Source organism: Bos indicus, chromosome 28 (genome assembly GCF_029378745.1).
Source record: "Bos indicus isolate NIAB-ARS_2022 breed Sahiwal x Tharparkar chromosome 28, NIAB-ARS_B.indTharparkar_mat_pri_1.0, whole genome shotgun sequence".
In the NCBI taxonomy this organism is placed as follows: domain Eukaryota; kingdom Metazoa; phylum Chordata; class Mammalia; order Artiodactyla; family Bovidae; genus Bos; species Bos indicus.
This window is the reverse complement of record NC_091787.1, coordinates 25,069,186-25,085,925: the sequence shown is the minus strand read 5'-3', so window position 1 is coordinate 25,085,925 and position 16,740 is coordinate 25,069,186. Positions and strand designations below refer to the sequence as shown.

At 37.0% G+C, this 16,740-nt stretch overlaps 1 protein-coding gene across 4 annotated transcripts in view; it reads right to left on the bottom strand.

Moving 5' to 3' along the window:
- TET1 (tet methylcytosine dioxygenase 1) overlaps positions 1 to 16,740 on the bottom strand; it is a 136,807-nt gene that overhangs the window by 26,235 nt on the left and 93,832 nt on the right. The window lies entirely within an intron of this gene.

The following is a 16,740-nucleotide window of genomic DNA, read 5'->3' as shown; positions in this document are numbered from 1 at the left end:
TCATAAGTATTTAAAATACTGTCCAGTGGTCCTAGTGTTTACTTTTGTTAATTACATTTAATTACTATGCTTAAAACTCCTTCCATATATCACATATTACAGACAGACTAATTAGATCAATCAGTATGTACTCAGTAAATGATGAAACTGCCCACCCCTGTGACGACAATGGAGCACCCAATAGCATAATTAATATTCCATTTTTGTTGCTATAATATTACAAAAACTTGAGATGAAACTTCTTAAGATGTTAGTTACCCAATATCACTTTCTTCTGTCACTCCAGATGGTTAACAATCATTGCTACCAAGGCATCCCTTGAGTAGAGTTGGCTTTAGGACCTTCCCCCTAAACACAATTATTTACATTAAAAAAATTTTCTATGTTTTTATGTCCTTTTACAGCCAAAAAATACATTTGCTTCCAAATAAGCTCAAATGCAAAATGATATTGTATCAAACAAAGTCACACCAGATAAACTTCATGCTGTCAAACCAAAAAGTTATAGTGATAGAGTCTTTGTGTAGGAAATGCTAAAATGCTATTTATTCATTGTATTCATGCCTTTTCTAAATCTGTCATAGCTCTTTCAGTGAATAAAAGAAAATTAAGCAAAATGAGTCTGTAAAAGTTTCAATAAGCTGCTTAAGTATCACTATCTTATGGATATTTATGTTCACTCAAAATTCATATAATGAATGCCAAATCTGAACAATGGTATCAATAGAGCCTCTGGGAGATGCAGATGATTAGGTCATGAGGAGGAAGCCCTCACTAATGGCATCAGTGTTCTTATAAAAGAGACCCCTTTGTCTCTTTAGCTTCTTCTACCATTTGAAGACACAGGGAGAAAAAGGACCCACCAATCATGCTGGCACCCTGATCCTCAATTTAAAAACCACAGAACTGTGAGAACTGAATTTGCTGTTTATAAGCCATCCATTCTGGTATTTTCTCTAGTACTCTAATCAGAGTAGGACAAATATTAAACTTCTATGAAATGTTTGAAAATTTTAGAAATATTATTGAAAGAAATTAAAGAAGACCTAAATAAATGGATATACTATTTTCATGGAATAGTAATTATTATAATGATGTTAATTTCCCCAAAGTTTGTTGCTAGATTTGATACAATTCCAATCAAAGCCCTACTAGAATTAGTTTTGTTTGGGCATGGAAATGGACAAAGGTTTTACAAAGTTTATATGGAAATGCAAAGGACCAAGAAGTGGAAAAAAAGGAACAAAGACAAAAAATGATTAATCAAGTATCAAGACTGATTGCAAAGATATGATAATTAAAACAGTTTAGTATTGGTGCAATAACAGATAAGGAGATCAATGGAATAAAACAGAATGCAGGAGAGCCGTATATATGTGGTCACTTGACTATGACAAATGATACTGCAGTCCAATGCAAAAAGTAATCTTTTCCACAAACTGTAGTGGACAGACATCCATATGGGGGGAAAAAATGAATCTTGATGCCTAATTCACACCAGTAACAAATTATACTGTAGATCTAATAAGTTTTTAGAAGAAAATACCTTCATGACCTTGGAGTGGCTATAATATTTTAAAACAGATCACCAAATTTAATAATTCTAAAGGAAAATGTTAAGAAATTGGAATATACTAAGAACTCCTGTTTATCATAAATATTAACTAATAAAGGATTAAGAAAGCATAAAAGCAATCAGTACAATGGGAGACATATCTGCAATATATATAAACAACAAACTATTTTTACCCAAAATATATAAAGAACTTCCTCAAATGAGTAATAAAAGCAAAACAGAAAATTGGCCAAGAAAGTTAAACAAACAAACACAACATCCAAACAGATGATGAGCATATGAAAATATGCTCAACATTATTAGTCATCTAAGCACTACATATGTGAATGGGGTTTTAAAATGGTTTAACTGCCAAGCAAAACAGTATGAAGTTCCTCAAAAAATTAAAAATAGAACCAGCAGTCATATGATCCAGCAATCCCACTTCTGAATATATACCAGAAAGAAATGAAAATAAAGTCTGAAACAAATCTTTGCATTCCCATGTCCATTTCATCACTATTCACAAGAGCCCTGAGGTAAAAGTGATACCCAAATGGTCATCAATAGATGAAAGGATAAACAAAATATTGTATATGCACACAAAGAATAGACACAAAAAAGAAGGAAATCCTGTCACACACTGCAAATGAATGAACCTTGAGGACATAATTCAAAATGAAATAAAACAGTCATGAAAAAGCAAACATTTTAGGAGTTATCTAAAGTAGTCAAATTCATAGAAACATAAACTAGAATGGTGTTAGGGGCAAGAGTGATAGACAGATAGATAATTGTTTAATGGGGACAGAATTTCTTATACGCAAGAAAATGTTTGGGAGATCTGTTTCAGAACAATGTGAATATATAATACTACTGAACTGTACACTCAAAAATGGTTAAGATGGTACATTTTTTATTATCGCTATTTTACCACAATTTTTTTTAAAAAAAAAAAGGAAAGGAAAGGAATGAAAAAGAAAATGTCATTTGAGAAAGATGTACATTATTGCAACTTGTACATTATTCATGAGAATGCAAAAACAGATAACCATTTTGGAAAACTGTATTGACCCAAGCTGCACATAGGCAACACCCCCACTATCTCCTAGCAATTCCACTTCTAGGTATAAAACAAACAGAAATATATTTTTGTATTTCCCAAAGACAGCACCACTATTCATGACTACCTCAAACTGATAACAACACAAACATTAATCACCAGAGAACAGCTCAATAAGATGAGAATTCTCTAACAATGCTTAGTCTCACAATTATACTGCTATGAGATAGTTGATATATGCAGAAGACCACATACTGCAAGACTGCATTTACATAAGGTTCAAATTAGACAGGATTAATCAATAACAGTAGGGGGCAGGAGAGTGATTCAGAGGGGCAAGTAATATTGACTGCTGGTTACACAAGTTTGTGCACTTTAGAAAACTTGTGATCGAAGAATTTCTGAAGTCTTCTGCATGTATGTTATACTAAAATAATGTACTTAAATCTAAATTTAAAACAAAAACCCAAAACTGCTTAGTCACTTACTGGCTCATGACACTGTAGCAAGTTTCTTAACTTTGCTATAGTAGCACAGACATAGGATCTAATAAATATTAGCCACTAACTTTTTTTGCTTTTTTAATGCATACTTGGCTCCTGAGAACAGAACTCAGCTCATGGAAGACTCTCATTAAATATTTGTTGAACGAATGGTTAAAAACCACAAAAACCCAATGTGGTTGGATTTTATAAAACTTTCAAAAACAAGTTATGCTATTAATAAGACAGAATCTCTCATTTCAGAAACAGTCCAACAAACAGTCCAAATTTTAAAACATTTGGCAAAAATCACATTTTTTGGTAACTGGAACAAAATATTAATTGGTGAGTGGTTGAAGCCAGGGTCTCACAACAGATTCACTTTACTTTTTATTTATTTACCGTGGCCAAGCACCATGTGGGATCTTAGTTCTCTGTCTAGGGATGGAATCCTGTGCCACCTGCATTGGAAGCATGGAATCTTAATGACTGGACCTCCAAGGGAGTCCCCAGAATCACTTTAGATGGTAAAAGATGTGTCCAAAATCTGAGTAATGTAATGTTCATGACTACTGTCCTGTCACTTTTAATAGTCTTATTGTATGACATGCAAGTGTTATATCTTATGAAACACCATACATTCTTTTAATACTTGTGCTAAAAACATACCCCATACTGAATACTGCCACTTCCCTTTCACTTCTCACTTCCATGCATTGGAGAAGGAAACGGCAACCCACTCCAGTGTTCTTGCCTGGAGAATCCCAGGGACGCGGGAGCCTGGTGGGCTGCCGTCTATGGGGTCACACAGAGTCGGACACGACTGAAGTGACTTAGCAGCAGCAGCAGCAGCAGCAGCAGCAGCAGCAGCAGCCATTTCCTACTCCAGGGGATCTTCCTGACCCAGGGATTGAACCAGCGTCTCTTGTGTCTCCTGTATTGGCAGGCAGATTCTTTACCACTGCACCACCTTGAAAGCCCTCATGGATATTACCCTTCGTAAAAAACTGAAAAAATAGTTTGCCACCAGAAATAAGCTAGTATTGGATTGGCAAAAAAAAAAAAAAATCATTCAGGTTTATCTGTAAGATCACATGGAAAAACCTGAAAGAACTTTTTTGGCCAAGCCAATACAATGGCAATTCTAAGATTTTTGAAAAAATGGTCTACAAAGTAAAGGTGTTATTTAAGGAAGAGTTCTGCCACTTGCAGTCATATCAAGTGGACCCTGTGATTATAAACCTCCCTTCATTAAATTAATATACATAATTGGTTCAATTTCTGAGATAACTTCTTGCTCAGTTTTTAAGATGTAGCTCAAAGGTCAACAGCTCATTAAAGTCCTTCCTGTACCCACCAAAAGTTGCTCTCAGCTACCTCCCTCTCTGCTCCCTCTAGAAGCCATTCTCAAGCAGGCGAGTGATAGGGGATTAACTAGCACGCATGTAGTCATGAACAAGATCACCTAAGAGGGTATATTATAGACAGCCTGACTTGAGCAGGTGAAGAGTGATGGGGGAGACCTGTTTTTCCCCTAGAAACCAGGCGAAACTTCCCAGAAGAGGGAGTAGAACCAATAGTTTGAACTGCTTCAGAAAGGTTCTGAGGATTTAGACTTTCTTTGGCAGATAAAGTATCAGTAGTAATCATTGGGATAGTGCTGAATAGCTCCAGAAGTGGCGATAAAAGATCAGTCTGATGATCATTAGGAAAAGATTTCCTAGCTATTTCTATGATGGAGTCCCTTATTCTGGATTATCAATTATTCTGCTTCAGTAGCCTATCTATGTACAGCTCTGAAATGCACAATCTAAACTATTTCTGTTAACTTGGTCTGGATGAGATAACCTATTTAAATTCTAAACTGGGAGCTTTTGAGGCATGATAGACCATGATCAAGAATAATAATCTCAGATAGTCTAAATAACCTCTGACCATCTAGTAGGTTTAAGGCCACTCTGGAGAGAGAAGACTGCTCTGAGAAACAAAGTTACTGTTGTAATTTATGAGAAAGCAGCTGTAGGTAACAATTTTTTTATATTCTTAAGACATAGAAGAAAACAAAAAATATGGAAAGAAAAATCTCAAAAATGGAGGGCAGTTTCTACATAGCAGTCAAGCTTGACTTCTAGCCATAGTACATTTACATGGGTAATAGAATTACTTAAGTAGTTTTTTATTCCCCTGACTCCAAAATCCAGAGAATTATATACACACTCTTGCTTTGCACAAACAATAAAATAATAATAATGTTGATGAATAGTATGCTTGCATTTAATTATCTTCCATTATAATCATTGGAGAAGGAAATGGCAACCCACTCCAGTGTTCTTGCCTGGAGAATCCCAGGGACGGGGGAGCCTGGTGGGCTGCCGTCTGTGGGGTCGCACAGAGTCGGACACGACTGAAGTGACTTAGCAGCAGCAGCATAATCATTAATTTACCTTATAGTATAGCCTAATAATTATATAACTGTTCTTTTGGAAACACAGCATCGTGTTTGTTGGGTCAGAATTACAACATTTACTGGTACCTGCAGATATCTGAACAAAGGCTAATCAAACTATTGTTTCTGAAAACTAGAATTAAAGGTGATTTTTAAAACATACTTTTAAAACAAGTATTATTATAATTGGGAGACAATTATTTTTTATACATTTGAGTCCTCCTAGGAAACTCAACAGAGGGCTTCCCTGTGGCTCAGACGGTAAGTAAACTCCAGAGAAGCAAAACTTTACTGGATTTTTAAAGAGAATAACACAGGTGGCTACTTATAAATTTTGAAGACTCAAAGGTTTAATATATACCAGCAAGAATCAAATAGAAATTTGGTTTACAGCTTCAATTAAACATTAAATTAAATATAGCTGTGAGGATTATCTTAAGGGAAATGCATGTAAGTAAATCTTAATTAAGTTGTTCCTAGATGGAAGGTCAGACATTAAAAGATTTTTTAGTCACCCATCTATTCCCTATTGTACATATACTTAGTTTCTGAAAGTTCATAGGAAAGAATAAATGAACATTAAGTCATGAAAAAGACTTTTTACATATGAAAGATAAATGTCCTTTTAAATTTAAAAGTTTTCTGCAGAGCTATAACAAAAAACATAGTACCAGCTTAGGAATGGTCTTCCCTAATGGGTCAATGACCAACAGCAGAAAACAGGGGCAAATTTCCTGGTGGTCCAGTGGTTAGGACGCCAAGTTTCCACTGCAGAGGACACAAGATCAATCCCTAGTCTGGGAAGTAAGACTCTGCATGCAGTGAGGTGCAACCAAATTAAAAAAAAAAAAAACTTTTTTAACCAAATACTAAATCAATACATAAAATTATAAGAATACGGGAGACACTATTTTTATAGTATTAGGGTGGAAAAAGTTTTCACAGCAAGATGAAAAATCTTTAAGGCACGTATTAAGTGACATAAGTTTGACCTGCTAAACATTTCAAGCTCCTATAAAATAGGTCTTCCCTGGTGGCTCAGACAGTGAAGAATCTGCCTGAAATGAAGGAGACTTGGGTTCGATCCCTGGGTTGAAAAGATTCCCCTGAAGAAGGGAATGGCTATACTCCAGCATTCTTGCCTGAGAACTCCATGGACAGAGTAGCCAGGAAGGCTACAGTCCAAAAGAATAGGACATAACCCAGCAGCTAACACTTTCACTTTCATACTAAGATAACTGTCAGATCACTAAAACTAAAAGAAAATCTAGTATGAGATAATGGCAAATATATGATAAAGTGTTATTTATAAAAATACAAAAAATAACATCAACAAAAAAAGGCTATGAAGAGTGAATTCATAGAAGAAATAAAAATGGATAATAAATATATAAAGAAACCTAATTTTACTACTTAAAATGCAAATTTAATCAAGGTAGTTATTTTTAATTGCTAGTTAACAATGACAAAATAGATTTTTCACCAGTAGATTAATATATTTTTTCTATTTAAATGTTTCAACAATAAGAAAGAGATTTATTCTTTATCATGAATTAAGAATTTGGTGATGGTGAAAACCAAGACAACCTCGTATAACAATTATCCTCCAATTAAAATTTTTTTTTAAAAACTGGGAAAAATTTATCCATTTCCAGCAATTTTTTTCTTACAGTAAACTAGTTCTTTGATGTCTATTTTAAAAAAAATTTCTAATAGTGAATTCAAACCACTCCTGAAGAATTGAGCTATATATTCCATTTCAGTATGCAGAGAAGCAAAATCTCACGACTAGTTTCTGCTAAAAAAAACAAAACAAAACAAAAACCTATGTTCACTTAATCAAACATTCTTGAAATTTAGGAAGTTGGAGAATTATTAATATATTGACTTCACTCTTCTGCTTAACATACTTCAGCAGGTACCCAATTTTTAACATCCTAAGTCTTCATTTGGGTATACTCAAAATTGCTAAAAATCATTATCTCTAAAGGAGAAAACTAAGATGTGTTTCAAAATTTTAAATTGTTTTGAAATTTAATATGGAGTTTTAATTTTCTACGTGGATACAAATTAACACTGAATTTAATTTTACTGTTATTTTATTGTTCTTTTTAAATTTTTAAAAAATTTTAATTGGAGGATAATTGCCTTACAATATTATATTGGCTTCCAGCATACAACAATGTGAATCAGCGATAAGAATACATATGTCCCCCTATTTTTATTACACAATTTAAAGAAAGGAAATTAAATAGTCCTTGTAATATTAACCTTAGCAGTAAAGATGCGAAGGTAACTTCGGACTTCAGTCGTGTCCGACTTTATGCGACCCCATAGACGGCAGCCCACCAGGCTTCCCCATCCCTGGGATTCTCCAGGAAAGAACACTGGAGTGGGTTGCCATTTCCTTCTCCAATGCATGCAAGTGAAAAGGGAAAGTGAACTCGCTCAGTCATGTCCGACTCTTAGCGACCCCATGGACTAAAGCCTACCAGGCCCCTCCATCCATGGGATTTTCCAGACAAGAGTACTGGAGTGGGGTGCCATTGCCTTCTCTTCGAAGGCAACTAGGTTCCTGCATAAGCTCAAACAAAAATCCATGGTCCGCAGAATAGACTATAGTTAAAGCTAGGAGCCATTTATGTCAAGTGTGGCTTACATTAATTACCCAAGAGAGATCACTTTTTGAGTTTATCCATAACCGTGAGAGAAAATTAGAGTTAAATTTTCAATACAAAATGATGGAGGCCGTCCCCACCTCTCAAAACCCAAAATCATCCACTGATTAAGACCTTTAAATCTTTCTTCTCTTCCTTCCCTTCCCTGTTCACCTGAAACTACCACAGCCTTGTAAACTGACTATGTGCTATGCTTAATTGCTCAGTTGTGTTCTACTCTTTGCGATCCCATGGACTGCAGCCCACCAGGCTCCTCTGTCCATGGGATTCTCCAGACAAGAATACTGGAGTGGGTTGCCATTCCCTTCTCCCAGGGATCTTCCCGACCCAGGGATTGAAACTGGGTCTCTTGCATTGCAGGCAGTTTCTTTAAAGTCTGAGCTACTAGGGAAGCCCCAGTAAAAAAAATAAGTAAAAAAAAAAATAATAATTTAAATATGTCCTATATATTATAGCTAATGAACTTCAACCCCATTTTTGGAGGGATGGTGGTGATTGGATGCATGAGAGGTTTTCTGGAGTTGGTGTGATGATTTATTTCTTAACCTAGATGATTTGATTTTGTAAAACTTCAGTGGCCTGCACACTTATGATTTGTGTAGTTTTGTGTATTTTACAGTTCAATAAAAACTTTCCTTAAAAAATGAATTCTATAAGCAAGTCAATTAGTTCAATTTAGTGACTCAGTTGTGTCTCACTCTTTGTGACCCCATGGAGTGTAGCCAGCCAGCCTTCCCTGTCCATCATCAATGCCCAGAGCTTGCTCAAACTCATGTCCATGGAGTCAGTCGTGCCATCCAACAATCTCATCCTCTGTCGTCCCCTTCTCTTCCCACCTTTAATCTTTCCCAGCATCAGGGTCTTTTCAAATGAGTCAATTCTTCACATCAGGTGGCCAAAGTATTGGAGTTTCAGATTCACCATCAGTTCTCCCAAAGAATATTCAGGACTGATTTCCTTTAGGATTGACTGGTTTGGTCTCGTAGTCCAAGAGACTCTCAAGAGTCTTCTCCAACACCACAGTTCAAAAGCATCAATTCTTTGGCGCTCAGCTTTCTTTACAGTCCAACTTTCACATCCATACATGACTACTGGAAAAACCATAGCTTTGACTAGATGGACTTTGTTGCCAAAGTAATGTCTCTGCTTTTTAATATACTGTCTAGGTTGGTCATAGCTTTTCTTCCAAGGAACAACAATCTTTTAATTTCATGGCTGCCGTCACCATCTGCAGTAATTTTGGAGCCCCCAGAAACAAACTCAGTCACTGTTTCCATTGTTTCCCCATCTATTTTTCCATGAAGTGAAAGGACCAGATGACATGATCTTAGTTTTCTCAATGTTGAGTTTTAAGCCAACTTTTTCACTCTCCTCTTTCACTTTCATCAAGAGGCGCTTTACTTCTTTGCTTTCTGCCATAAGGAAGGTGTCATCTGCATCTGAGGTTATTGATATTTCTCTCTGCTTCATTCAGCCAGGCATTTCGAATGATGTATTCTGCATATAAATTAAATAAGCAGGGTGACAATATACAGCCTTGACATACTCCTTTCCCGATTTTGAACCAGTCCGTTGTTTCAGGTCTGGTTCTAACTGTTGCTTCTTGACCTGCATACAGATTTCTCAGGAGGCAGGTCAGGTGGTCTGGTATCCCCATCTCTTTAAGAATTTCCCACAATATGTTCTGATCCACATAGTCAAAGGCTTTGGTTTAGTAAATAAAGCAGAAGTAGATGTTTTTCTGGAACTCTCTTTCTTTTTCTTTGATCCAACAGACGTTGGCAATTTGATCTTACTATAAACAAGTAAGCAAACATAAAAGTAGTTCTAACGGTACATTGGTAAACAGTAGTGAAGAAAAATGTTTTATAACAAAAAAAGAAAGAACAGTGAAAAGTAAGTCAGTACCAACCCCTCTGGTGTTTGCCCAATTTTAATCACTGAAGCATTAAATGGTTTTTTTCACATTAGCAAGATTTTGCAGATAGTAGCCAGCCCATGACTGCCTGTTTATTATTCTGACATGGTAATACACATAGAGTGCCTGATCTGGGCACAGACATAAGCAGCACTGTGGTGTAGCCTGAAGACAATCAAGGCAGGTTAAGAGTCAAAATCTTGGAAGAAAGGAATTCATAAAAAGGGAAGTCTTTGAAGATATGTGTTTAAATCAAGGCAAGATGGTTTTAAAACCTTTAGATACATCAGCTTCATTTACAAAACACCCTAAAAACTCTGATCACTTCACACCCAAGTAGGCAATAAAACATTCAGTAGTACACATTGTCACACCTGCTCTACTGACTAATAACAATCCTAGGTAGGGAAACCCATGAACTTGGTTGGGCCTGGTGTGAATTTCTCAGCATTTGAGTCATTTATAGTAAAGGGCATTAACAGAGCTTAGTATATTAAAGAAACTATATTGCCCTTTCCATCAAAATTTACTGAATAAGAAGATATAACTACTTCCTGCCAAGACACAAAATGACAGAAGGAAGAGTTAGAAACGTCTGTCAAAAATTAACAATTATGGGAAAGTGTTAAAGACCACCTAGCAAAGAAGAAAGATTTTGAAGAAAAGATTAAAACTGTTTTTAAGAACAAACGCAAAATATAGTGAGATTGGCTTAGAAAGTTCTGCTCCCAGTTAGAATATGTTGTTAGGCTTCCTGTGTGTGACCTAACCCTAACAACTCCCTTCAAGAAAAGAAGGCAAGTGCAGAATGATAAAAGTAGGATAGAATTCAACCACTAGGGACTTCCCTGGTGGTTCAGTGGCTAAAACTGCATGCTGCCAGTGCAGGGGGCCTGGGTTGGATCCCCGGTTGAGGAACTAGATCCAACATGCTGCAACTGAGACCAGTGAAGCCAAATAAAAAATTAACAAATAAATATCTTAAAAAGAATTCAACCACTATTACCACACGTAAGTCTGCACACACACGAGAAAATATACATCAAATCACAAAATGCTTGATTTAGGTTAATGTTTAATATCAAATACAGGATAAATGTAAAGTATGCAAGATGAAAAGTAAGTTTAAGGCAATACTATATATATATATATATATATATATATAAATTCTGCAATGCAACCTAAAAATTCTATCAGTGGTGTTGGAAAAGACTCCTGAGAGTCCCTTGGACTGCAAGAAGAGCCAACCAGTCCATCCTAAAGGAGATCAGTCCTGGGTGTTCGTTGGAAGGACTGATGTTGAAGCTGAAACTCCAATAATTTGGCCACCTGATGCTGACTCATTTGAAAAGACCCTGATGCTGGGAAAGATTGAGGGCAGGAGGAGAAGGGGACGACAGAGGATAAGATGGTTGGAGATGGCATTACCAACTCAATGGACATGGGTTTGGGTGGACTCTGGAAGTTGGTGATGGACAGGGAGGCCTGGCGTGCTGCAGTTCATGGGGTCGCAAAGAGTCAGACACAACTGAGTGACTGAACTGAACTGAACTGCATTACTGTTTTGTTTTGTTTTTTTTGCATTACTGTTATTCTAGAGAAGGGATGAAAAAAAGGAAGAATCATCCAAAATCCTACCACTTAACTCAGCCACCTTGCTCTTTTGGATCACTTAGTCAAGGGGAAGCCAGCTGCCATGAGTATACCTTCATGCCTTGCTGGTTTAGTTGCTATGTCTTGTCTGACTCTTGAGATCCCATAGACTGTAGTCTCCGAGGTTCCTCTGTCCATGGGATTTCCCAGGCAAAAATACTGGAGTTGGAGTGGGTTGCCATTTCCTTCTCCTCATGCTTTGTTACTTAAAAGCAAGTAAGTAAAAAAATATCAAACAGATACAGATTAACAAACCTATGTAAATTATCAGTGTCAAATATTGGGAACCAATCCTTACTCCTTATTTCTACAAATGTGCAAGGTATGATGTAGGGGCAAAATACAAAAGCACAGTAACCGTACCATAAGGAAATATAAAAGGTGGGGAGATGGTTCTTAGGGTCTCTGAGAACCTAGCAATGTTGTATTTTTCACCAGGTAGTAGCTTGTGTGCTCAGTTGCGTCCGACTCTTTGTGACCCTGTGAACTGTAGCCCACCAGGCTCCTCTGTCCATGGGATTTTTCAGACAAGAATATTGGAAAATGGGTTGCCATTTCCTTCTCCAGGTAGTAGCTTGATGTGTATTCAATTTATAATTATAGGTAAACTCTAACTTTATTACCTTTTTTCTTGAAATATTCCATAATGAAGAATGTTGGTGTTTAACAGCATTATTTTGTGAATTAAGATCTACAGATTAACGTTTTTTTGCCTTTTTGAGAAGCTAGAGCTAAGGAAGATAGTTACATTTTATAATGTCAATGTAGTATCTTAAACATATTGATGCGGGTTTACCTGATAGCTCAGAAGCTAAACAATCTGCCTGCAGTGAGGGAGATGGGTTCTATTCCTGGGTTGGGAAGATATCCGGGAGAAGAGAATGGTTACTCACTCCAGTATTCTTGCCTGGAGAATTCCATGAACAGAGGAGCCTGGCGGGCTGCAGTCCATGGGGTTGCAAAGAGTCAGACCCAAGTGAATGACTTGACACTTTCACTTAGCATATTGATATTTTTAGTGAAGAAGTGATACTGAATTTTATGAATAGCCTCTCTCCAAGATGCCCCCAATCATCACCACCACCTAATATTTTGTCTCCTCATAGTCCTCTCCTACACTAAATAAGGGACAGCTATGCAGCAACTTCTGAGGTTAATGTCATAAATGACATTGTGGCTTCCTTGTTATATTTTGATTGACTCACCCTGGGGAAAAATAAACTGCTATGACTGAGAAAACACTTAAGAAGTCCTATGATAAGAAAGTGAGTCTTGGGACTTCCCTGGCAATCCAGGGGTTAAGAATCCTTCTAGCGACCTATTGCATGACACATGGAACTCTGCTCAAAGTCATGCACCAGGCTGGAGGGAGAGGGATTTGGAGGAGAATGAATACACACATAGGTATGGCTGAGTCCCTTTGCTGTTCACCTGGAACTAGCACAGCATTGTTAATCAGCTATATGCCAACACAAAATAAAAAGTTCAAAGTTTGGGGGGAAAAAAAGAATCCGCCTTGCAGTACAGGAGACCTGGGTTCCATCAAAGGTCAGGGAACTATGGGACAACTAAGTCCTCATGCCACAACTAGAGAGTCCGAGCACTGCAATGAAATATTCCACATGAACAAGTATCCCAAGTGCCGCATCTAAGACCTGACATATCCAAATAAACAATATAACTAAAGCCTCCTGCAAATGACATGGGAAGTAGACTCTAGCAACTTCCTCTCCAGTCAAGTTCTGAACTGATGAAGCCCTCTTCTGGAAGCACCCTCCTAAGTTCCCACAGACAGATTTCTGACTCACAAAATTGATGAGATAATAAATGTTTGTCGCTCAGAGCTACTAAATCTGAGTAATCTGTAAAGCACCAACAATAAAGCTCATCAATAATAATACTTAAATAAGCTTAAAAGTGAAAGTGAAATTGTGTCTGACTCTTTTCGACCTTGTGGACTGTAGCCTACCAGGCTCCTCTGTCCATGAGATTTTCCAGGCAAGAATACTGGAGTGGGTTGCCATTTCCTTCTCAGAATGCTCTTTATAAAACATAAACCAGATAGATAACATGTGTGTGTGTGTGTGTGCATGCATGCATGTTCAGTCCATTAAGTTGTGTCCCACTCTTTGAGACCCCATGGACTGTAGCCCACCAGACTCCTCTGGCCATGGGATTCTGTGGACAAGAATACTGGAGTGGAGACTTCCCTGGTGGATCAGTGGCTAAGACTCCATGCTCCCAAATCAGGGGGCCCGAGTTCAATATCCAAGTGCCCCAATTAAGATTTGGTACGGCCAAATAAATTAATTAACAGTTAAAAGAATACTGGATTGGGTTGCCATGCTCTCCACCAGGGGATCTTCCCGACTCATGGATCAAACCCGGGTCTCCTGCAACTCCTGCATTGCAGGTAGATTCTTTACCACTGGAACACGAGGGAAGTCATAGGGATTTTAAGATATCCCAAGTTAAAATACTTGAAAGATTTCATATTCATGGACTAAAACTCACGATGGCCTAATAAAACCATTTAGGCTATTGCTTCTGCCAACAGTTCACATTCACTTGTTTCCATTCTCTACCTCCTTTACTTCACTAGATTTCTGATTATTAAAGAATGTACTGTCTCCCTCAACCTTTGTACCTGCTTTTTTCTCTGACTAGGAATGTTCTTCCTTATGCTCTTAGGGGTATTCTTTGCATACAAGCCTCCTTCTTGTCACTCAGTTCTCAGCTTAAAAGTTCTCTCCCAAAGAGGCCTTCCCTGATGACCCTTAAGGAGAAAACTCTGGAAGGTCTCTACTAAAAAGAGGAAAAAGATAAGTAAATTTAAATTTGGAATTACTTTATTAGAATAAGCATATTAAATGAAAAAAAGAATTTACTAGTTTAAATTTTAAAGGGGAATATAAATTTGTCATTATATATTATATGATTGTACACCTGAGATACACAAGAGAAATAAATTGAAAAACAGGAATCATGTAAACTATGGGGAAAAAAACACTACAGAAGGACAAAGAAAGACATCAACAAACAGAAAAGGATAGCATGTAGGGTCAGAAGACTAAATGTCAAAAATGTAAATTCTCCAAATTCTCTCGCCAATGATTTCAATCAAAATATCAAAAGAAATTTATTATTACAAAGACACTGGTGATTATAAACTCATATGGAAAAATAAACAAGGCAAGAAGAGTCAGGAAATTGCTGAAGGATTAGCTCTATCAGATATGAAATACATTTTTAAACCCAAATAATCAGAATAAGTTGATTATGATGCAGGAGAAACATAACAATGTGGTAGAATACAAAATCTAAATATGAACAAATATATCAATAGGAAGTAGATGAACAATTATTTAGGTAAGTAGTGTTGTTTAACTGGGTAGTCAGTTGAAAAAAAACATAAGTTGTGACTAACATTTTACATACAAGAGGAATAAAATAAGTAGGTGTATGAAAATGAAATAAAAAAAGAAAAATGAAACCATTCAAATATTATAAAAAGAAAATGTGAAAAATATTTATAAGCTAGAGGTTGTAAAAGTTTTTCTAATTAAGATACACTAAAGTCATAAGCAATGGCAACCCACTCCAGTACTCTTGTCTGGAGATGCATGGACGGAGGAGCCTGGTGGGCTGCAGTCCATGGGGTCGCAAAGAGTCGGACACGAATGAGCGACTTCACTTTCACTTTCCAGTTTCATGCATTGGAGACGGAAATGGCAACCCACTCCAGTGTTCTTGCCTGGAGAATCCCAGAGACGGGGAAGCCTGGTGGGCTGCCGTCTATGGGGTCGCAGAGTCAGACACGACTGAAGCAACTTAGCAGCAGCAGCAGCAGCAGCAGAGCCATAACAGCAAAGTTTTTCATTAAAAATTTAACTTAAATTTTCATCTCATTTAAAATTCAGAATGTTAAAAAAATATGACAAAGAAGGACTTCCTTGGCTGTTCAGTGGTTAAGACTATGCTTCCATTGAAAGGGGCTTGAGTTTCATCGCTTGTCAGGGAACTAAGATCCCCCAAATTTAAAAACAAAAAACAAAAAACAAAAAAAGCAAACAGAAAACATATTTGCAACTTATCACAAATGGTTAATTTTCTAAAGAACCTTCTATAAAAATCAATAGAAGCCAAATAACGCAACAGAAAAAAATGGACAATGTGTATTATTTATTACTTTAAAATGTTTTGAAACAACAACTTTTTCAAGAGTGAATAAAATATAAAAATCACTAAATCACCGACTCGATGGACATGAGTTTGAGTGAACTCTGGGAGTTGGTGATGGACAGGGAGGCCTGGCGTGCTGCAATTCATGAGGTCACAAAGAGTTGGACACGACTGAGCGACTGAACTGAAGTGAAACAGTGTTTAGGTTTATCTTCATCAAAACTCTTACATGCGGTGATTGACCTGTTTGGGTTTATGTTGTGGAAAACCATGTAACTTTCACAGCTGAGTTGACAGGAGTGTACACAGCAAGACAAGAAGCTGATCCTTGGGAAACAGGACTTCACAAACACTGACATCATCCCGCTCCAAGTCACCTCAAACACTAACATGAAGGAAGCATCAGGGAAAATTCTACACTTCTAGGGAGCATTTCAGAAAATTTTAGTTCTTGAGAAGCAAGATGACTCCAGGAAATACTCGTGTTACTACAGAGTAAGCGAACTTTAGTCCAAAATGTGTTTGTGATAGCTGATATGTCTCAGGGCCAGTTTCTTCCCATCTACACAATGAAATGACTGATAAACTTTAATTCACACTTGTATCCCGAGTATCTAGCCTGGAGCCTGCCAATGAAAAGTTCTCAATAAATACAAGTTCCTTCACTTACCTTTCTCATCCTAAAATTCTATTTATCTTCCAAATTCACCCACACTGAACAAATTAAAGGCAGGTATCTTATTTGGGACTCAATTCTACTGCA